At 42.9% G+C, this 16,493-nt stretch overlaps 1 long non-coding RNA gene across 6 annotated transcripts in view; it reads right to left on the reverse strand.

Moving 5' to 3' along the window:
- The window catches only part of LOC129646490 (uncharacterized), a 192,401-nt gene extending 186,774 nt beyond the window's left edge, over nucleotides 1-5,627 (reverse strand). For 2 of the 6 annotated variants that reach the window (XR_008711985.1, XR_008711983.1), the window contains exons 1-2: nucleotides 4,911-5,622; nucleotides 4,655-4,773 (exon numbers count right to left, since the gene is read on the reverse strand). This is a non-coding gene — a long non-coding RNA (uncharacterized LOC129646490). Of the gene's footprint in view, nucleotides 1-2,614; nucleotides 3,544-4,654; nucleotides 4,774-4,910 lie in introns of those variants that run through there. The other 4 variants (XR_008711980.1, XR_008711982.1, XR_008711984.1 and 1 more) reach the window with 4 other exon arrangements.
- Between the last annotated feature and the right edge of the window lie 10,866 nt (nucleotides 5,628-16,493).

A 16,493-nucleotide genomic window follows, 5' to 3' on the forward strand; every position in this document is an offset into this window, starting at 1 on the left:
CATATATGAATGGGCTTCCCAGGTAGTTCAGTGGTAAAGAATCCACCTGCCAATGTGTGAGATGCAGGTTCCATCCTGGGTCGGGAAGATCTCCTAGAGGAGGGCATGACAACCCACTCCAGTATTCTTGCCTGGAGAATCCCATGGACAGAGGAGCCTGGTGGGCTACAGTCCATGGGAATCACAAAGAGTCAGACACAACTTGGTGACTGAACACAACACGTATATCTATAGCTGATCCACTTTGCTGTACAGTAGAAAGTAACACAACATTATAAGCAACCGTACTCCAATAAAAATTAATTTTAAAAAATAATGATTTGTCCATTCTGTATGATTCAAAATCAGATCTACCTGGATGAAAAGCCTGCGCTATTTCTACTCCTCCGTCATGTCAAGCGTGGCGCCAGGCAGGCACTCCAGAAGAGACATAGACATAGGACACGGCCCCAAATCCAAGGTGCCACCACCCTGACAGGAACAGCTAGTGTTACACAGAAGGCCTAGGAAACAGCTGAGAAAGAAAATCTAGAAGATTTTCCAACAATAAGAAAAGGAAAATTAGAGAATCAAAACAAGAGATCTAATATCCAGCAAACCAGAGTTCTAGGAAAAGAGAGGAAATCATGGAGAAGGAAATGGCAACCCACTCCAGTATTCTTGCCTGGAAAAGTCCATGGGCAGAGAAGCCTGGCGGGTTGCAGTCCATGGGGTTACATGACTGAGCATGCATGCATGAAGGTAGAGGGAGATGGGTTGGTAGCAATAAACTATTAGAACTAAAGAAAAGAGAGGAAATCAAAGAAATAAAGCTTCCCAAAACTGAAAGGTGTGAGCTCACTGATTGATAAGGATCTGCTAAGGCTACAGACCAACTGGGGATTAGGGACACACCATCATGAAACTTTCTATTGACAAGGATAAAGAGAAAATCCTAGAGGTGTTCAAAGAAGAAAAATAATATACATACAAAGGATTAGCCCCAGGACAGCACTGCAGTTCTTTCCAGCAACACGGGAAACAAACACCCCCCAGTTTCTGAGTAAAAACCATTTCCCACCTAGATTTTAAGACTATGTCAATGAAGTAGCAGAGTAAAATTGTCATTTTTTTTAGAGTTTTTGAAACATCTACTTTCCATGTACTCTTTCTCAGGAAGCTCTTAGAAGAGACACTGCTTCAGAAGTAAGGTGACTGCCCAGTGGCGTGCTGTGAGCAGGCTGTTACTGGCCCACAGGAGCATCTCCTCCCATTCCTAAACAAAGCTGTGCAACTGATGTCTGCCCAGACATCATTACTGAGAGTATCTAGAAGAGTGTTTCCAGAGGAAATTAATATTTCAGTTGGAGGATTCAATTCAGTAAAGTGTCTTGTCCTCCCCAGTGTGGGTGGACAACCTGTAGAGGGCCTGAGAACAAAAAACGGCAGAGGAAGGAGAAATTTGCCCCTTTCACTTCCTGGCTACCTGCTGAACTGGAACATTGATCTTCTGCCCTCAGACTGGGATTTATATCATCAGCTCCCCTGGTTCTCAGGCCTTCATACTCAGACTAGAATTAAACCACTGGCTTTCTAGGCCCTCCAGCTTACAGGTTGGAAGAATTCTCAGCCCATGTAACCTGGTGAGCCAATCCCTCATAATAAGTCTCTTAATGATTGATTGATTGATTGACAGATAGATAGGTATCTTATTGTTTCTGTTACTCTGAAGAACCCTGACTAATATATCAAGTTTAGTGATATTATATTAGTAAGCTAAAATCAGCCGTGGAGGGAATACTGATACCACAGAAATCAACAACACTACAAACCAGGGCTTCCTCCCCTTTTCAACTGTCCCCTAGCCCCAGGTGGTCATGAAACATTTACCAAGACACCCCTGAAATAAACCAAGAGAGAAAAAGACAAGGGATCCTGGAAATAGCAAAGCTACTTAGGAGAAAAAGCTAAGTAAATTACAAAGATAATGATGAAGAGAAATCCCAGGATAGCTGAGGAGAAAGTAAATAGAGGGTTAGGAAGACTGAAACATTATCTAACAGTTTTGACCACCTTGAGAGGGACTTTAAAACTCTGGCAAAGACTATAGATATATATTAGTAACAGATGCAAATGAAAAGCAAAAAGTCAATTATTATTAACTATAAGGAAAATAAAATGTTTCACAGAAAAGGAATAACAGCTCTGGTACACTGTTTGACTCCGCTGTGAACAATGTCTATATTAGTGATAGTGATGTAAAAACCAATGTTGACACTCCTCTTAAATACAGTCTTATGGACTCTGTGGGAGAGGAAGAGGGTGGGAAGATTTGGGAGAATGGCATTGAAAGATGTAAAATATCATGTATGAAACGAGTTGCCAGTCCAGGTTCGATGCACGATACTGGATGCTTGGGGCTAGTGCACTGGGACGACCCAGAGGGATGGTATGGGGAGAGAGGAGGGAGGAGGGTTCAGGATGGGGAACACATGTATACCTGTGGCAGATTCATTTTGATATTTGGCAAAACTAATACAATTTTGTAAAGTTTAAAAATAAAATAAAATTTAAAAAATAAAAAATAAATAAATAAAATGGATAATATAAATGAAAAAATATATATATATATATATCCAGTACTAAAACAGCTGTATTATTTTGGTAAGTGTGATAAGTTCTATTGGGTACAGAGCACAAGCAGTGAAGGATGGAGAGGACTTTCCCACTTGAGTATCTCTTGAGCTGCATGATATTTTTTCTCCAGAGTTTTGTTTTATACAAGTTTTGAATTTCTTTAATTTTATTATGTGTACTGAATACCGCACATACACAATTCTGATTGTTTGCTCTATTTTACTACCAAAAAAAGACCTGTTAATCACATACACACAAAACCCAAATGTTGATCTAACTAAAACTGGTGTATAACTACATCAATAGACTGTATGGAAAGGAACTGGAGACTCTAGGATATAGTCATGGGCTTCCCTGATAGCTCAGCTGGTAAAGAATCTGCCTGCAATGCGGGAGACCTGGGTTTGAGCCCTGGGTTGGGAAGATCCCCTAGAGAAGGGAAAGGCTACCCACTGCAGTGTTCTGGCCTGGAGAATTCCATGGGCTGTATAGTCCATGGGACCGCAAAGAGTCAGACACGACTGAGTGACTTTCACTTTCAAGTTATTGGAATACTCTATAAATCTATAGTAGGCAAACAATAGATAAAATGGAAAATGGGGGGAAATTGCTATATAAGCATGTTATCAAAATATACAAGTAAGCATCTCAAGAAGTAGAGAAGTGTAACTGGTTACCTCTGAGAAATGATAGGTCATTGGAGGGTGTCAGGAGGCAGGCAGGTAACTGTCACTTCTTGTCTAATCCTCATAGTACTATCTTACTCTCTAACTGTGCCCCTAATTATGTTAAATAAACAAGGAGAGGAGGCAGCCTGGTGCAGTTAGAATCATCTCAGCCTTTGGCCCTGTGAGGCTCCCGAGATGAAGAGCAAGACCGAGTGAGCTGGGGAAGATGGAGTGCCCAGTGCTTCCCTCGGTTATAGGTCTGTGAAACAAAGAGAGGGGAATAGTCAGGGGGAAAGAAGTGCAAAGGCCAGGCACAAGAATCCATCTTGGAGTCGGTCAGCTGGGAACTTCTACGATTGAGTCAGCTTCTCCCTGAATTGTTCCCAAATAAGGCTGTTAGCTATAAAACCCAGAAGTCAGTGGATAAAAGGCATTATTGACAATAATGGAAAACACATGATGCAGAAGGGTCCAACCATAAGGGATGGCTTAAATTTTAAAAAGTACATCCATATACAGAATAGTGGGCAAGCATTTTAAGAGATGCTTAGGAGGCTATTAAATGGCATGGAAAGGCACTTAAATTCTATTCTGTTTAAGGGGAGTAAAAGGGAGAAATGAGAATATACTAAAGCATATATAGCATGCCTTTAAAGAAAATTCCAAATTTGGTCATCTCCTTCTAAAACTATCAGGCAACAAACAGACATCCAAATGCAACATGCCAAAATGCTGGTTTCTAAGTTAAAACAGAGCTCTTAGTTTGGTTAATACAGTAATTAAAAGAAGTTGCACCCTCTTCATTGGAGGGAATATAAACTAATACAAACATTTTGGAAAACAATTTAAAACTATGTACTTAAGCCTCAAAAGCTGATCTGGTAATTTCTCTTCTGGGAACATGATCTAAGAAAACAATGAAAATGCAGGAAAAAGGACCTTGCACCATTATTTATAAAGCAGACCAAGTAAAGTATTTAATCCCAAGGGCGGTATGTTACGTAGTCATTAAAAAAGATGTTTTCAATAATTTTAATAACATACAGGGAAATGCTTATGATATGATTGATGGTGGGCAAGAAAAAGGATGCCCCACTGTATAATCTCAAATATTTAAGCAAAATGCACAGCATAAAAGAAACGCATCAAAACATTAATCATGGTTATGTTTGAGAGGTAGAATCATGGTTAATTTCCATTCTCTTATCTACACATGATTCCTCAATTTTGTACACTGATAGCTAAGAGGTTGAATAACATTCCTAAGTACACACGAACTGGTAAGTACAATGTTGTTTTAAACCATGCATTCAAGAAGTATGCTCATGAACAGACTCTCTAAAAAACAAAGAAACAAACAAAAAAAATACCTGGAACTGTAGCATTTGCAATTTCCATGGTGTCAATACTCCCTCTGTGGCCAATTTCAAGCTTCAGAGCCTGCCTCACACAGGTAGACTGGAGCACGGAGGAGGCCTCAGACGAATACCTAGGGCAAAGGTGAAACCAAGCAAGCTGAGAATGAGTTACCCTCTCTAAGTATATCATCCAACCCACCTCCCCATACCCCAACCTCCCAGCTTCCCCCTCCACTGTTGGAATCCTGCTAATGAGGGTCACATTTACCTGGAGCCATGGTGAAGAAAACCAGTCCAAGAGTAAGATTTATTCAGTCACAAAGACAGATTTCAAAAAAAGCTGGAAAGTCCAAAAGCCAAGATGGGTCAGAAACTGAGATTATCGCAGGTACAATCAAGAGCAAGTAGCTAATCAAGCCGTGGAGATCAGCTGCCTCTAATCTGATTCATTTCCAGAGATAACGGTGGGAGGAGGGATGGTTTACTCCACATTTTAAGGAGTAGTAGAGTTACCTGGGCAGAGAAGGCAATGGCACCCCACTCCAGTACTCTTGCCTGGAAAAACCCATGGACGGAGGAGCCTGGTAGGCTGCCGTCCATCCGGTCGCTAGGAGTCAGACACGACTTCACAGTGACTTCACTTTCACTTTTCACTTTCATGCACTGGAGAAGGAAATGGCAACCCACTCAAGTGTTCTTGCCTGGAGAATCCCAGGGACAGGGGAGCCTGGTGGGCTGCCGTCTATGGGGTCGCACAGAGTCGGACACAACTGAAGCGACTTAGCAGCAGCAGCAGTAGCAGCAGAGTCACCTGGGAAATTTGGTAAATGTAGATTGCAGGGCCCCACCGTCATCACGTATGAGTCTTAGTACATCTGCAGTGGAGCCAGAAAAAGTGCATTTGTCACTCGCTCCCAGGTAATGCCTGTGTTCTTGGCCCAGAAACCACATTCTGAGAACCACTGGCATAGATGGTTCAAGTTACCAGCAAAAAAAAAAAAAAAGAAAAGGAGGATTTCAATAGAAGAGCTGATGGATGGTGTTTACACATGGATTAAAGGAATGAAAACAGGTTCTGTTCCTTCTAAATACACAATTACAATGGTTTCCAGTTCATGTCTTAGAAATTTGCAGATCAGAAGGCAATGGCACCCCACTCCAGTACTCTCGCCTGGAAAATCCCATGGATGGAGGAGCCTGGTAGGCTGCAGTCCATCCGGTCGCTAAGAGTCAGATATGACTGAACAAATTCACTTTCACTTTTCACTTTCATACATTGGAGAAGGAAATGGCAACCCACTATAGTGTTCTTGCCTGGAGAATCCCAGGGACGGGGGAGCCTGGTGGGCTGCCCTCTATGGGGTTGCACAGAGTCGGACATGACTGAAGCGACTTAGCAGCAGCAGTAGCAGCAGCTTAGCAAGAAAGAAAAGTCAGAAGTCATTTTCAGTACTTTACACGTGCAGATGCAGTCGGACCTCCTAAAAACAACAAAGTTTTTACTACTGTCATTGCTATTTTAGACACCAGAACACACAGCCTCAGAGAGGGTCAGCTGCCCCAAACCACGGGGCGTGAGCAGCAGCATGTGTACCGGGAATGGAGGTAGGGAAACGCCACCTGCCCTCGTGTGCCTTCACCCCCACTGCCCCTCCAGTCTCGCTGATGACAAAGAAGGGATGAAGCCCCAGGTTCTTCACTTTCTCGTGCCATGGACCCTGGGGCAAGCTGAAGGAATCTCTGAACCTCTTCTCAGAATAATGTTTTTCAGTGCTTGATGTAAAATACCCAGGATAAAAAGAAAATCAACTGCATTGAAATAGTGTTATCAAAATATTTTTTACAATAACACATAGTGATGACAAGATATTACTATATATTAAAATACTGAAAATCTAGGGACTGATCTAGTAACTGCCATCATTTTGTAGTGAAACAAACCATATTTTGATATAACTGAAGTAATTTCAGTGTGCTAAGAAAATGGCTGTGATTTCTACTGGTGACAGTCACAGGTTGGCTAATGCTGTAGTTTGCCACCTATATTAGGAATTAAAGGAAACACCAATTTTCAATTAGAGATATTCAGAATTCTAAACATAGACCCCAGTTTAAGTCAGGTTCAACAAGTCTAAATAAATCTTCATGCCTCAAATGTATTTTCATCTGATTTTTCATGGTCCTTTTAAGAACATGGTTGCATACTTCCTTGCCTTCTTTTCTCTCTTGTTCATTTTAAAACTTGGAATGAGTATACTTGCGGCTCAGTAATTACTCTACAATCTACTATATGAAACACAAAACATACTCACATTTGTGTTTCAATAGGTCTCAGCAAATGTAACAGATCCAACCTAATTTCCAAATATAAAACAGAATTGGTTAAAAATAATTGTATTTCAAAGTTTCAACTTCGAAAGCTGGAAAGAGTTCTGGCAGTGAATGGTAGTGATGGGGGCCCAACAGTATGAATGTACTCAGTGCCACGGAATTGCATACTTAAAGTGATTAAGATGCTAAATTTGATGTTATGTATATTTCACCACAATTTAAAAAATAAAAAAATAATTCCTAGATAAGTGTTGGTAATAGAATATATGTAGGCTTTTTGTGTGGATATTGCCTGAAAAATCTCAACCCCTAAAAAAAATTGTATTTGACCCATGGGCCCATTTTTTTCAGAATCATAAACCCAAAGAAATCTTGCCTGTAGGGCGCTGCACCAAATTCCGTCTGGTGCTCACTGCAAAGCATTTTTGACTCCTTAGAACACATTCCACTCCATTCTCTACTGGTTCTTAATTAATGTCCTGTTAGGGCCACCCCAGGAAAAACCATTCCAAAAAAAAAAACCTTTGTTTTCTTCTAAACAATCAAAAGCGAATAACCATCATAGCAGCAAAGGTAAGAACAAAGAAACAGCATTTATTCTTTTCCTACACTCCATAACTGCACAAGAACATATTTAAGGTAACTGGAAGTTAAATTTCTACTTTTTACAAGTCGTGGACATCTCTGCAGAGCAGGCACCGCCAGCCAGCACTTTCACATTTTTCTCATTGCATTCCCCAAGCTCCTGCCCTTTCAAACACGTATGGAAATGAGGGGGCCCAATGAGCTCTTAATGCAAATTTCTTTATATAAGGACCCTGAAAACCAAAAGGCTGTTGGTGGTTTCAGAAAATATCTTGCAGGAAAATGCTGTGTCCATAGTGAAGTGTCGCCACATGACCCTGGGAAAATTAACTTGTGCGGAGGGAAAAACAAAGAGAGGCGGTCTAAGCAGGACACCTCCTTCAGTCTGGAGCACAGAGCCCCACAGCTACGCTGGTGGGGAGGAAGATTTTGAAAGGGGCTTGGGAGGGGCGCTGACTCTTTTTCATGCACTTGAGGATCATTCTTTAACGGGAAGATATCTCTAAACATCATGCTTAATAATTCATTAATAAATGTGTAAAAAGGTCTTTGCTGGAGACTTGCAGTCCTCCCACCCATCACTAGATCAGCACTACGCTACTGTGACCAGAAACCAGAGGTTCCACTGGGCGCACTCCAGGGAGCCCCCACCCAAGGTTCTGCGCCTCCACCACCAGCAGGCTACGGATGTAGGAAGCCAGCTCCTGGTTTGGCTGGTGGGACTGCTGCTTGCCTACGGATTTTTCCTGCTAGCAGAGGAACTGGATTTTGTCAGTTCGTGGAATCTGTTGGGAATTTGCTTCAAATTCTGTGCATTTCCCATAAGCCTATTTTTAAATAAGAAAGGGATGCTCTGGGGACTTCCCTGGTGGTCCAATGGTTAAGACTTGTGTTTCCAGTTCAGGGGTCCCAGGTTCCACCCCTAGTCAGAGTATTAGATCCCACATGCCACAGCTAAGACCCACACACAGCCAAATAAGTGCATGAATGCATAATTTTTTTTTAAAGGATGCTCTGTAACCAAGACCTTGAGAATCTAAAAGAGAAACCAGCAGAGGGATGAAACACACCCATTTCCATGATTTAGACTCTCAGAGCCTCTGCTTCTCATCTGTAAAAGCTAGAGGATAGTGCCTGCCTGGCAGGGTGCGTGAGGTTGAATAACTACTAACCCAGAGTACACAACCCACTATTATGTAGGTCAGCAGCTATTCAGCCTGTGGAAAATGCCAACGGATTTTATTATGTCTTTTAACTCAGTCTGAAACACCAAAAAACACACACTTCTGTGGAAAATTATTGATTTTGTGATCATGTATTGATTGGTCAAGGAAAGTAAAGGGCCATGTCCATTAGGAGCAACTGATCTTTTTTTTTTTTTTTTTTTTCCCAGAAACCCGTATTGCTTTACTTGTCAAACTGGTGGGAAAGCTCGAGTGCTCCTTTAGAGGGAGGGCAATCCCCCCTCCAGTCTGAAACCACTGCCAGTCATCGGCCGGCAATCCTGACACTGCCACACTTTCAGGGGGTTTGGAGAATCCATTCCCGACAACACCCTGGTTTTAGTGATGAGACACTAGGACCAGAAGCATCTACTGTCCGTGATCACCAGCAGAGTCTAATCCAGAACTCAGCACCCCTAATTCGCACCCAAGTTCATCTGCAGCTCCACAGTCCCCTTGCCACCCTAAGGGGGCTCTGATTCCCCTCTCCCCACCACCAAGTGCTTTCATCAGAGGCACCAAGAGTTGAAGATGCAATTTAGACCTATGAGTGGCCTTTAAATTTATAGCCCATTGAAAGCATATGAACTCAGAAACTAAAAACTGGTCGTCGGAGGTTAGAGGCAGAAATGTTTCCCCAGGAACTGTCAGCACACAATTATTATTAAGGTTCCAGTAATTCTCCTTGCCTTCATCAGTAGATTTCACTACTCCATTAATTTTAGGAAATGCAGTCCTATAAAGTTCTAAATGCAACCCCAGATTCTCTACTCCCAGCAGCCTTTGAAGAACAGCCACCCTCAGAAGGCAAGGTACTGAGCCCAGCTGACCTTGGCTGTATGTGAAGTACAAGTTAACAAGCACACCAACCACAACCCAATCACCGTCACACACCTGCTGGCCTCTGAACTCACACAAAATCTATACAAGTGCTTAGGGCCTCAACACTCACATTCGTATCTACACACTGTCTCAACACATGAACACATCCAGCACACTCTGTACATACAACCCTACACGCACGTATATGCACCATATTCAGCCTACATGTGTGCTCACACACAAACACCCTATGTGTGCATGTGCCCACCGGCATGCGTGCGCGCGCGCGCACACACACACACACACACTCACATGCATTCTTATTCCGTTCCCTACCTGGCTGCTAACCCTCTAAGTCTTGGCTCTGTGATCCTAAACTTTAACCCTCAGGCCTGCTTCTGGACCTTTACACTTGGCATTTACTCTGGAGCTCTCTGGAACTTGAACATGGCTGTCTCTAAAGGTTTTTAACTCAACTTGCCTTACTTCTCATGAGATCTGCAACCCAGATCTGAAACATCCATGTTCTGGCTCAATCCTCTAAAATATCCAAGTGTTGACACCTCCCATTTGGTCAGAGACCCAACCTAACCAATCCAGCCAGGATCGTGGCCCCTCTTCTTCCACCACTACACTGTTCACAAAGTTGAAGGATGGGGCCATGGGGGTGCATGCGACTAGGCCAGACAGTCCCAAAGATGACCAGAACACGAATCTCACTCACCAGAGCCAGTTGCCCAATGCCGTCAGCCTGGAATTCTGCATCTCCAGAGCGACTCTGAGGGACCTCATCATAGGGCTGCATAGCTACCCTTTCTGGTAGGAGTTCAAAGATTAGTTAGTTCACCTCCTCCCCTAAAAAAGGCCACAAGGAACTGGCCCATCCTTGTACATCTTAAAATGATTTCAGATGCTGAAGTTTGAGGTGTTCTTTTTCAGAAAGTAGCTTGACACCCTGACTCTCTCTTGGTATGTCCAGCCGTCAGCAGCAGCAGCTAAGGACAGCCAGGCAGAATCTCCTTGGCTCCTCAGCTGCCCACCACAACTACCGACCAGGCAGAGTATGGCTGAACTGGGCACGGGCCTAAAGAGACATCCACTGCCTATCCCTGCCTGATCCTGTCCCCATTTCCCACCATCAAGCTCTGGTTCAGGGTGCTATGCTGAAGTGAGATCTCCAAGAATACAACCAGAATTGACCACTTTTTTTCTCTCTTGTTTTCACGTGGTTTTGTTCTGAGAGTGTGGACAAGGGTAAAGGTGGAGGCAGAGAGGTGATCTTTATCCTGCATGGAGCTCATTCATTTCCAATGACACCTCTGCTGCCCATTCTTAAACCCACCCCCAGAATAAAACACACACAGGAGCCCAGGTTCTACCAAACAGCCATGGGCATTTCACATGCACACAGGTGACTCACTCTCCCCCACACACTGTGCAGTCATCTTAATAGCCCATGACCTCATGTTAATTGAAACCCATCCATCACTGTAAAGAGCAAAATGGACTTGGGAAGAGCAGTCCAATCCAGTTCCCTTTTCTTGCTCCTGCCTCTGAGAAGGAAGAAGTGTCCGTGCTGGTGAGGAACAGTGGCTCAGGTGAGGCGCTATCACCAGGGCAATGGGATCCCATCCCCAAACTGCCTCGAGTTCTGAGTGAGATGTAGAGGACCCAGGAGAGACTCAGAACTGGGTCCAAATGATAGATTAATACTTGGCTGAATAGTTAGAAACCACACATTATTATCTGAGCTCAGAAATGAAGACAATATTTTATTTTTATTGATCATTGTACAGAATCACATATGCAGCTATTCATACATGAATTTCAACTGCCTGTGTTCTGTTTTATTACAAAAAGAACTGCTGCTGCTGCTACTGCTGCTAAGTCAATTCAGTCATGTGCAACTCTGTGCGACCCCATAGACGGCAGCCCACCAGGCTCCCCCGTCCCTGGGATTCTCCAGGCAAGGACGCTGGAGTGGGTTGCCATTTCCTTCTCCAATGCATGAAAGTGAAAAGTGAAAGTGAAGTTGCTCAGTTGTGTCAGACCCTCAGCGACCCCATGGACTGCAGCCTACCAGGCTCCTCCGTCCATGGGATTTACAAAATTTGCTGTATCTATTAAAATGTCTGACTCTCTGCAACCCCATGGACTGTGGCCCACCAGGCTCTTCTGCCCATGGGATTTCCCAGGCAAGAATACTGGAGTGGGTAGCCATTTCCTTCTCCAGGGGATCTTCTCCACCCAGGGATCGAATCTGCATCTCCAACATCTGCGCTGGCAGGTAGATTCTTTTACTGCTGAGCCACCTGGGAAGCCCCCATTTAAATGGAGTATTATGCAGCCATAAAGAGGAATGAAATATGGATACATGGATGAACCTTGAAAGCATTGTGCTAAGTGAAGGAAGTCAGGCATAAATGGCCACATATCATACGATTCCATTTATAGGAAATGTCCAAAATAGGAAAATCCACAGAGATAGTACCCAGATCAGTGGTTGCCTAGGCTTGTGGGGAGGAAGTGGGAAGTGACTGCTTAATGGATAAGGGGTTTTCTTTTTAGGGTGATGAAAATATTCTGTAATGAGATACCAGTGATGGTTGCACGACACTGCGAGTGTACTAAAAGCCACTGAGTTGTATGCTTTAAAATGTTTAAAATGGTGAATTTTATGTTATATGAATTTTACCTAAAAAAATATTTTAAAAAAATAGTACCAAAGAATGAAGGGAAAACAAAAGGTAAGAGAATAACACGAAGCCTGGATTGGGGGTAGTGATTGTTACCCCACAATCACTATGGTTTGCTCCACAGTGCAAACCGTAGTTGCTGAGATGAGCCACCAGTTCAGCCGTGATTCCCAGACAGAACAGTCCAGGAAACCAACTGATCAGTTAGGAGGAGATTCCCATATTCCATCAGGCAAGAGCAAGCCAGTAGTGAAGAGAAGCACAGGTCTTCCAGCACAGTCTCCCACGAACTCCGTTCCCTGGATCCCCAAAGTGCAAGCTTTGTGATGTGGCAGGCTGGGTGCTCCCCAACAGACCTTCAGCAGACATGATACTGACTCTCATGCAATTTCTGTTAAGGTTTCTCAATGCAGCTGAAGGTAAACACCAGACCTACTGTCAACAAAGCCGCACCCATTACTAAACACCCACACAGGTGGCATCCAACCTTTGAACTGTCTTTAAGGCCAATATTTCTCAAACGATTGTCTAATCTTTATCTTTCCTATATTTTTAAACATGTGTCCATATTGTATGTACCTTCAAGCCACTTTGAATCCTGCATTAGTAGCACTTGCTAAGTCACTTCAGTCATGTGCAACTCTGTGCGACCCCATAGATGGCAGCCCACCAGGCTCCCCCATCCCTGGGATTCTCCAGGCAAGAACACTGGAGTGGGTTGCCATTTCCTTCTCCAATGCATGAAAGTGAAAAGTGAAAGAGAAGTCGCTCAGTCGTGTCCGACTCTCAGCGACCCCATGGACTGCAGCCCACCAGGCTCCTCCATCCATGGGATTTTCCAGGCAAGAGTACTGGAGTGGGGTGCACTTGGAGTGTTGATTAAAATTAAAATTCCAGGACCTTAGGCTAAACTAATGCATATTCAAAGTCTTTGAGAATAGAGTCCATCATTATGAAGTTTAATAAACCTCTGAGATGATTTTTATGAACAATAAAGTTTGAGAGTGCTCCACTTCCATTCCCGGGGTCCCTGAAGAAGGCCACACTACACAAGCAGCAGGTGGGAGCCATGGTGTGTTTCCTTCCTCCTTACCCTCACTCTTCACTCCAGCCATCCAAGGTCTCCAATCCCTGGGTAGGCATACTATCACTTCAGAGAAAAGAAGTCAAGTGGCATCCTCCAAGGTCATCTCTCAGCCCTTTCAGAGCCTCCTGCTTTGAGTCAGATGCCCAGGAGTCTCAGCAGTTCTGTTCTCAGAGACAGAACAATGTTGATGAGGTCATTAACACCTTAGCTCAAACTACCACACAATTGCACTTATCTCACACACTAGTAAAGTAATGCTCAAAATTCTCCAAGCTAGGCTTCAGCAATATGTGAACCATGAACTTCCAGATGTTCAAGCTGGTTTTAGAAAAGGCAGAGGAACCAGAGATCAAATTGCCAACATCCGCTGGATCATCGAAAAAGGAAGAGAGTTCCAGAAAAACATCTATTTCTGCTTTATTGACTATGCCAAAGCCTTTGACTGTATGGATCACAATAAACTGTGGAAAATTCTGAAAGAGATGGGAATACCAGACCACCTGACCTGCCTCTTGAGAAACCTGTATGCAGGTCAGGAAGCAACAGTTAGAACTGGACATGGAACAACAGACTGGTTCCAAATAGGAAAAGGAGTACGTCAAGGCTGTATATTGTCACTCTCCTTATTTAACTTATATGCAGAGTACATGATGAGAAACACTGGGCTGGAGGAAGCACAAGCTGGAATCAAGACTGCTGGGAGAAATATCAATAACCTCAGATATGCAGATGACAACACTCTTATGGCAGAAAGTGAAGAAGAACTAAAAGAGCCTCTTGATGAAAGTGAAAGAGGAGAGTGAAAAAGTTGGCTTAAAGCTCAACATTCAGAAAACGAAGATCATGACATCCGGTCCCATCACTTCATGGGAAATAGATGGGGAAACAGTGGAAACAGTGTCAGACTTTATTTTGGGGGGCTCCAAAATCACTGCAGATGGTGATTTGCAGCCATGAAATTAAAAGACGCTTACTCCTTGGAAGGAAAGTTATGACCAACCTAGAAAGCATATTGAAAAGCAGAGATATTACTTTGCCAACAAAGGTCCATCTAGTCAAGGCTATGGTTTTTCCAGTGGTCATGTATGGATGTGCGAGTTGGACTGTGAAGCAAGCTGAGCGCCAAAGAATTGATGCTTTTGAACTGTGGTGTTGGAGAAGACTCTTGAGAGTCCCTTGGACTGCAAGGAGATCCAACCAGTCCATCCTAAAGGAGATCAGTCCTGGGTGTTCACTGGAAGGACTGATGCTGAGGCTGAAACTCCAGTACTTTGGCCACCTCATGTGAAGAGTTGACTCATTGGAAAAGATCCTGATTCTGGGAGGGATTGGAGGCAGGATAAGAAGGGGACGACAGAGGATAAGATGACTGGATGGCATCACCAACTCGATGGACATGAGTTTGAGTGAACTCCAGGAGTGGGTGATGGACAGGGAGGCCTGGCGTGCTGTGATTCATGGGGTCGCAGAGAGTCAGACATGACTTAGCGACTGAACTGAACTGAACTGAATGAGTTCACAGGAAGAGCTAGCCATAGGACTTAGCAAAAGATATCATGTCTCCTCACTGCCTGTCTAGGCCCTTCTACACATAGGAGCCATTTATTCTTACTGCATGTCCAGCCTTTCTCTCCCCAGTTTTGAGCTAAGCCTGGGTCCGTGTTCACAGCTCTATGCTAGACAGTTCCAATCAGAGGTCCTGGGGCACCTTCAACCTAACAGGCCCCAAATGGGCCCTAGATCTCTCCATTATCTCTAAGGAGAGAAACAGCTGAATCTCCAGACCTCTGCAGGTAGGCATGCAGTCTGTCGCAGTACTTCCTTAACACCAAGAAGTAAAAGCTTGTGTACACAAAATCATGTATACTATACATATGGGATTTAAGGGATCTAGTAAGGGTAATTTTTACTCAGCTGGCTTTTGCTACCATCGAACTTCAGAGACTAACACACAGTTGATGTGACTCCTCTGCACCTGTTTCTGTTTATAGCATTTATCACTTGAGAATCAGTATTTCCCCCTTGCTAGATTCTGAATCAAAGGCAAGAGTCTCTTTTTCTGTTCTTATTTTTTGCCCATTTTTCTATTGGATGGGTCTCTTCCTTATTGGTTTATATCACTTCCAGTTTTGTTGTGATATAATTGACATACAGCACTGTGAAAGTTTAAGGTGTAATGCATAATGATTTGACTAACATCATGAAATGATGACCACAGTAAGTTTAAGGAACAGCTATCATGTCATATAGATTTTAAAAAGAGAAATAGAAAAAAATATATTTTTTTCCTTGTGATGAGAACTCAAGATTTTGCTCTCTTGACTTTTGTATATGTCATATAGCAGTGTTAATGATATTTATCATGTTGTACTTTATTATACATTTTCCCTATTCATATTGATTTATAGGTGCTCTTTACATAGTATGGCTGCTGCTGCTGCTGCTAAGTCACTTCAGTCGTGTCTGACTCTGTGCAACCCTATAGACGGCAGCCCACCAGTCTGTATGGCTACTGACCTGTTAATTGACATAGGTAGTACTATTTTCTCCTACTCTATCGATTTAATTTTAATGTTGTTTGTAACATTTTTCACTACATCAGAAATTTTGTTGCTGTTATGTGTTGGCAAGATACTATGGTGGTAATATTACCCCAGAAATGAAACTTTGGAAGAAGCAAGCAAAAGGAAAGAAAACACTGTGAAAAGCTGGCAACATTGAAGTTCCAAAAGATGCTTTTATAAAAGCTCTGAAAACATAATCTAATAAATAACTGATGGGGGAAAATAAGAATTTTCAAGTTTTTTTAAGTACATGATTATCATTCTTCTATTTGATGCTTTAGGGGATTGTTTGAAAATAGCTGGGCAAGTATCTAATAATCTGTCATCACCAACCCCAGCAAAGAAATATCCCATTTTGTTGACTTTCCAATGTCTGAAGACTTTCCAAACTTCTTGCATAATTCTAAGCTTCTGGAATACTTCAGAATGTTTGCCCAAAATTTGATCTTCTAAAATAATCTCAGTTACAGGTGCTGTGTTTTGGAAGGAGAATGATTTTTCTCTACAGTAGTTCAGCTCATATTTAAATGGAGAATTTGATAA

Source organism: Bubalus kerabau, chromosome 3 (genome assembly GCF_029407905.1).
Source record: "Bubalus kerabau isolate K-KA32 ecotype Philippines breed swamp buffalo chromosome 3, PCC_UOA_SB_1v2, whole genome shotgun sequence".
NCBI lineage: Eukaryota > Metazoa > Chordata > Mammalia > Artiodactyla > Bovidae > Bubalus > Bubalus kerabau.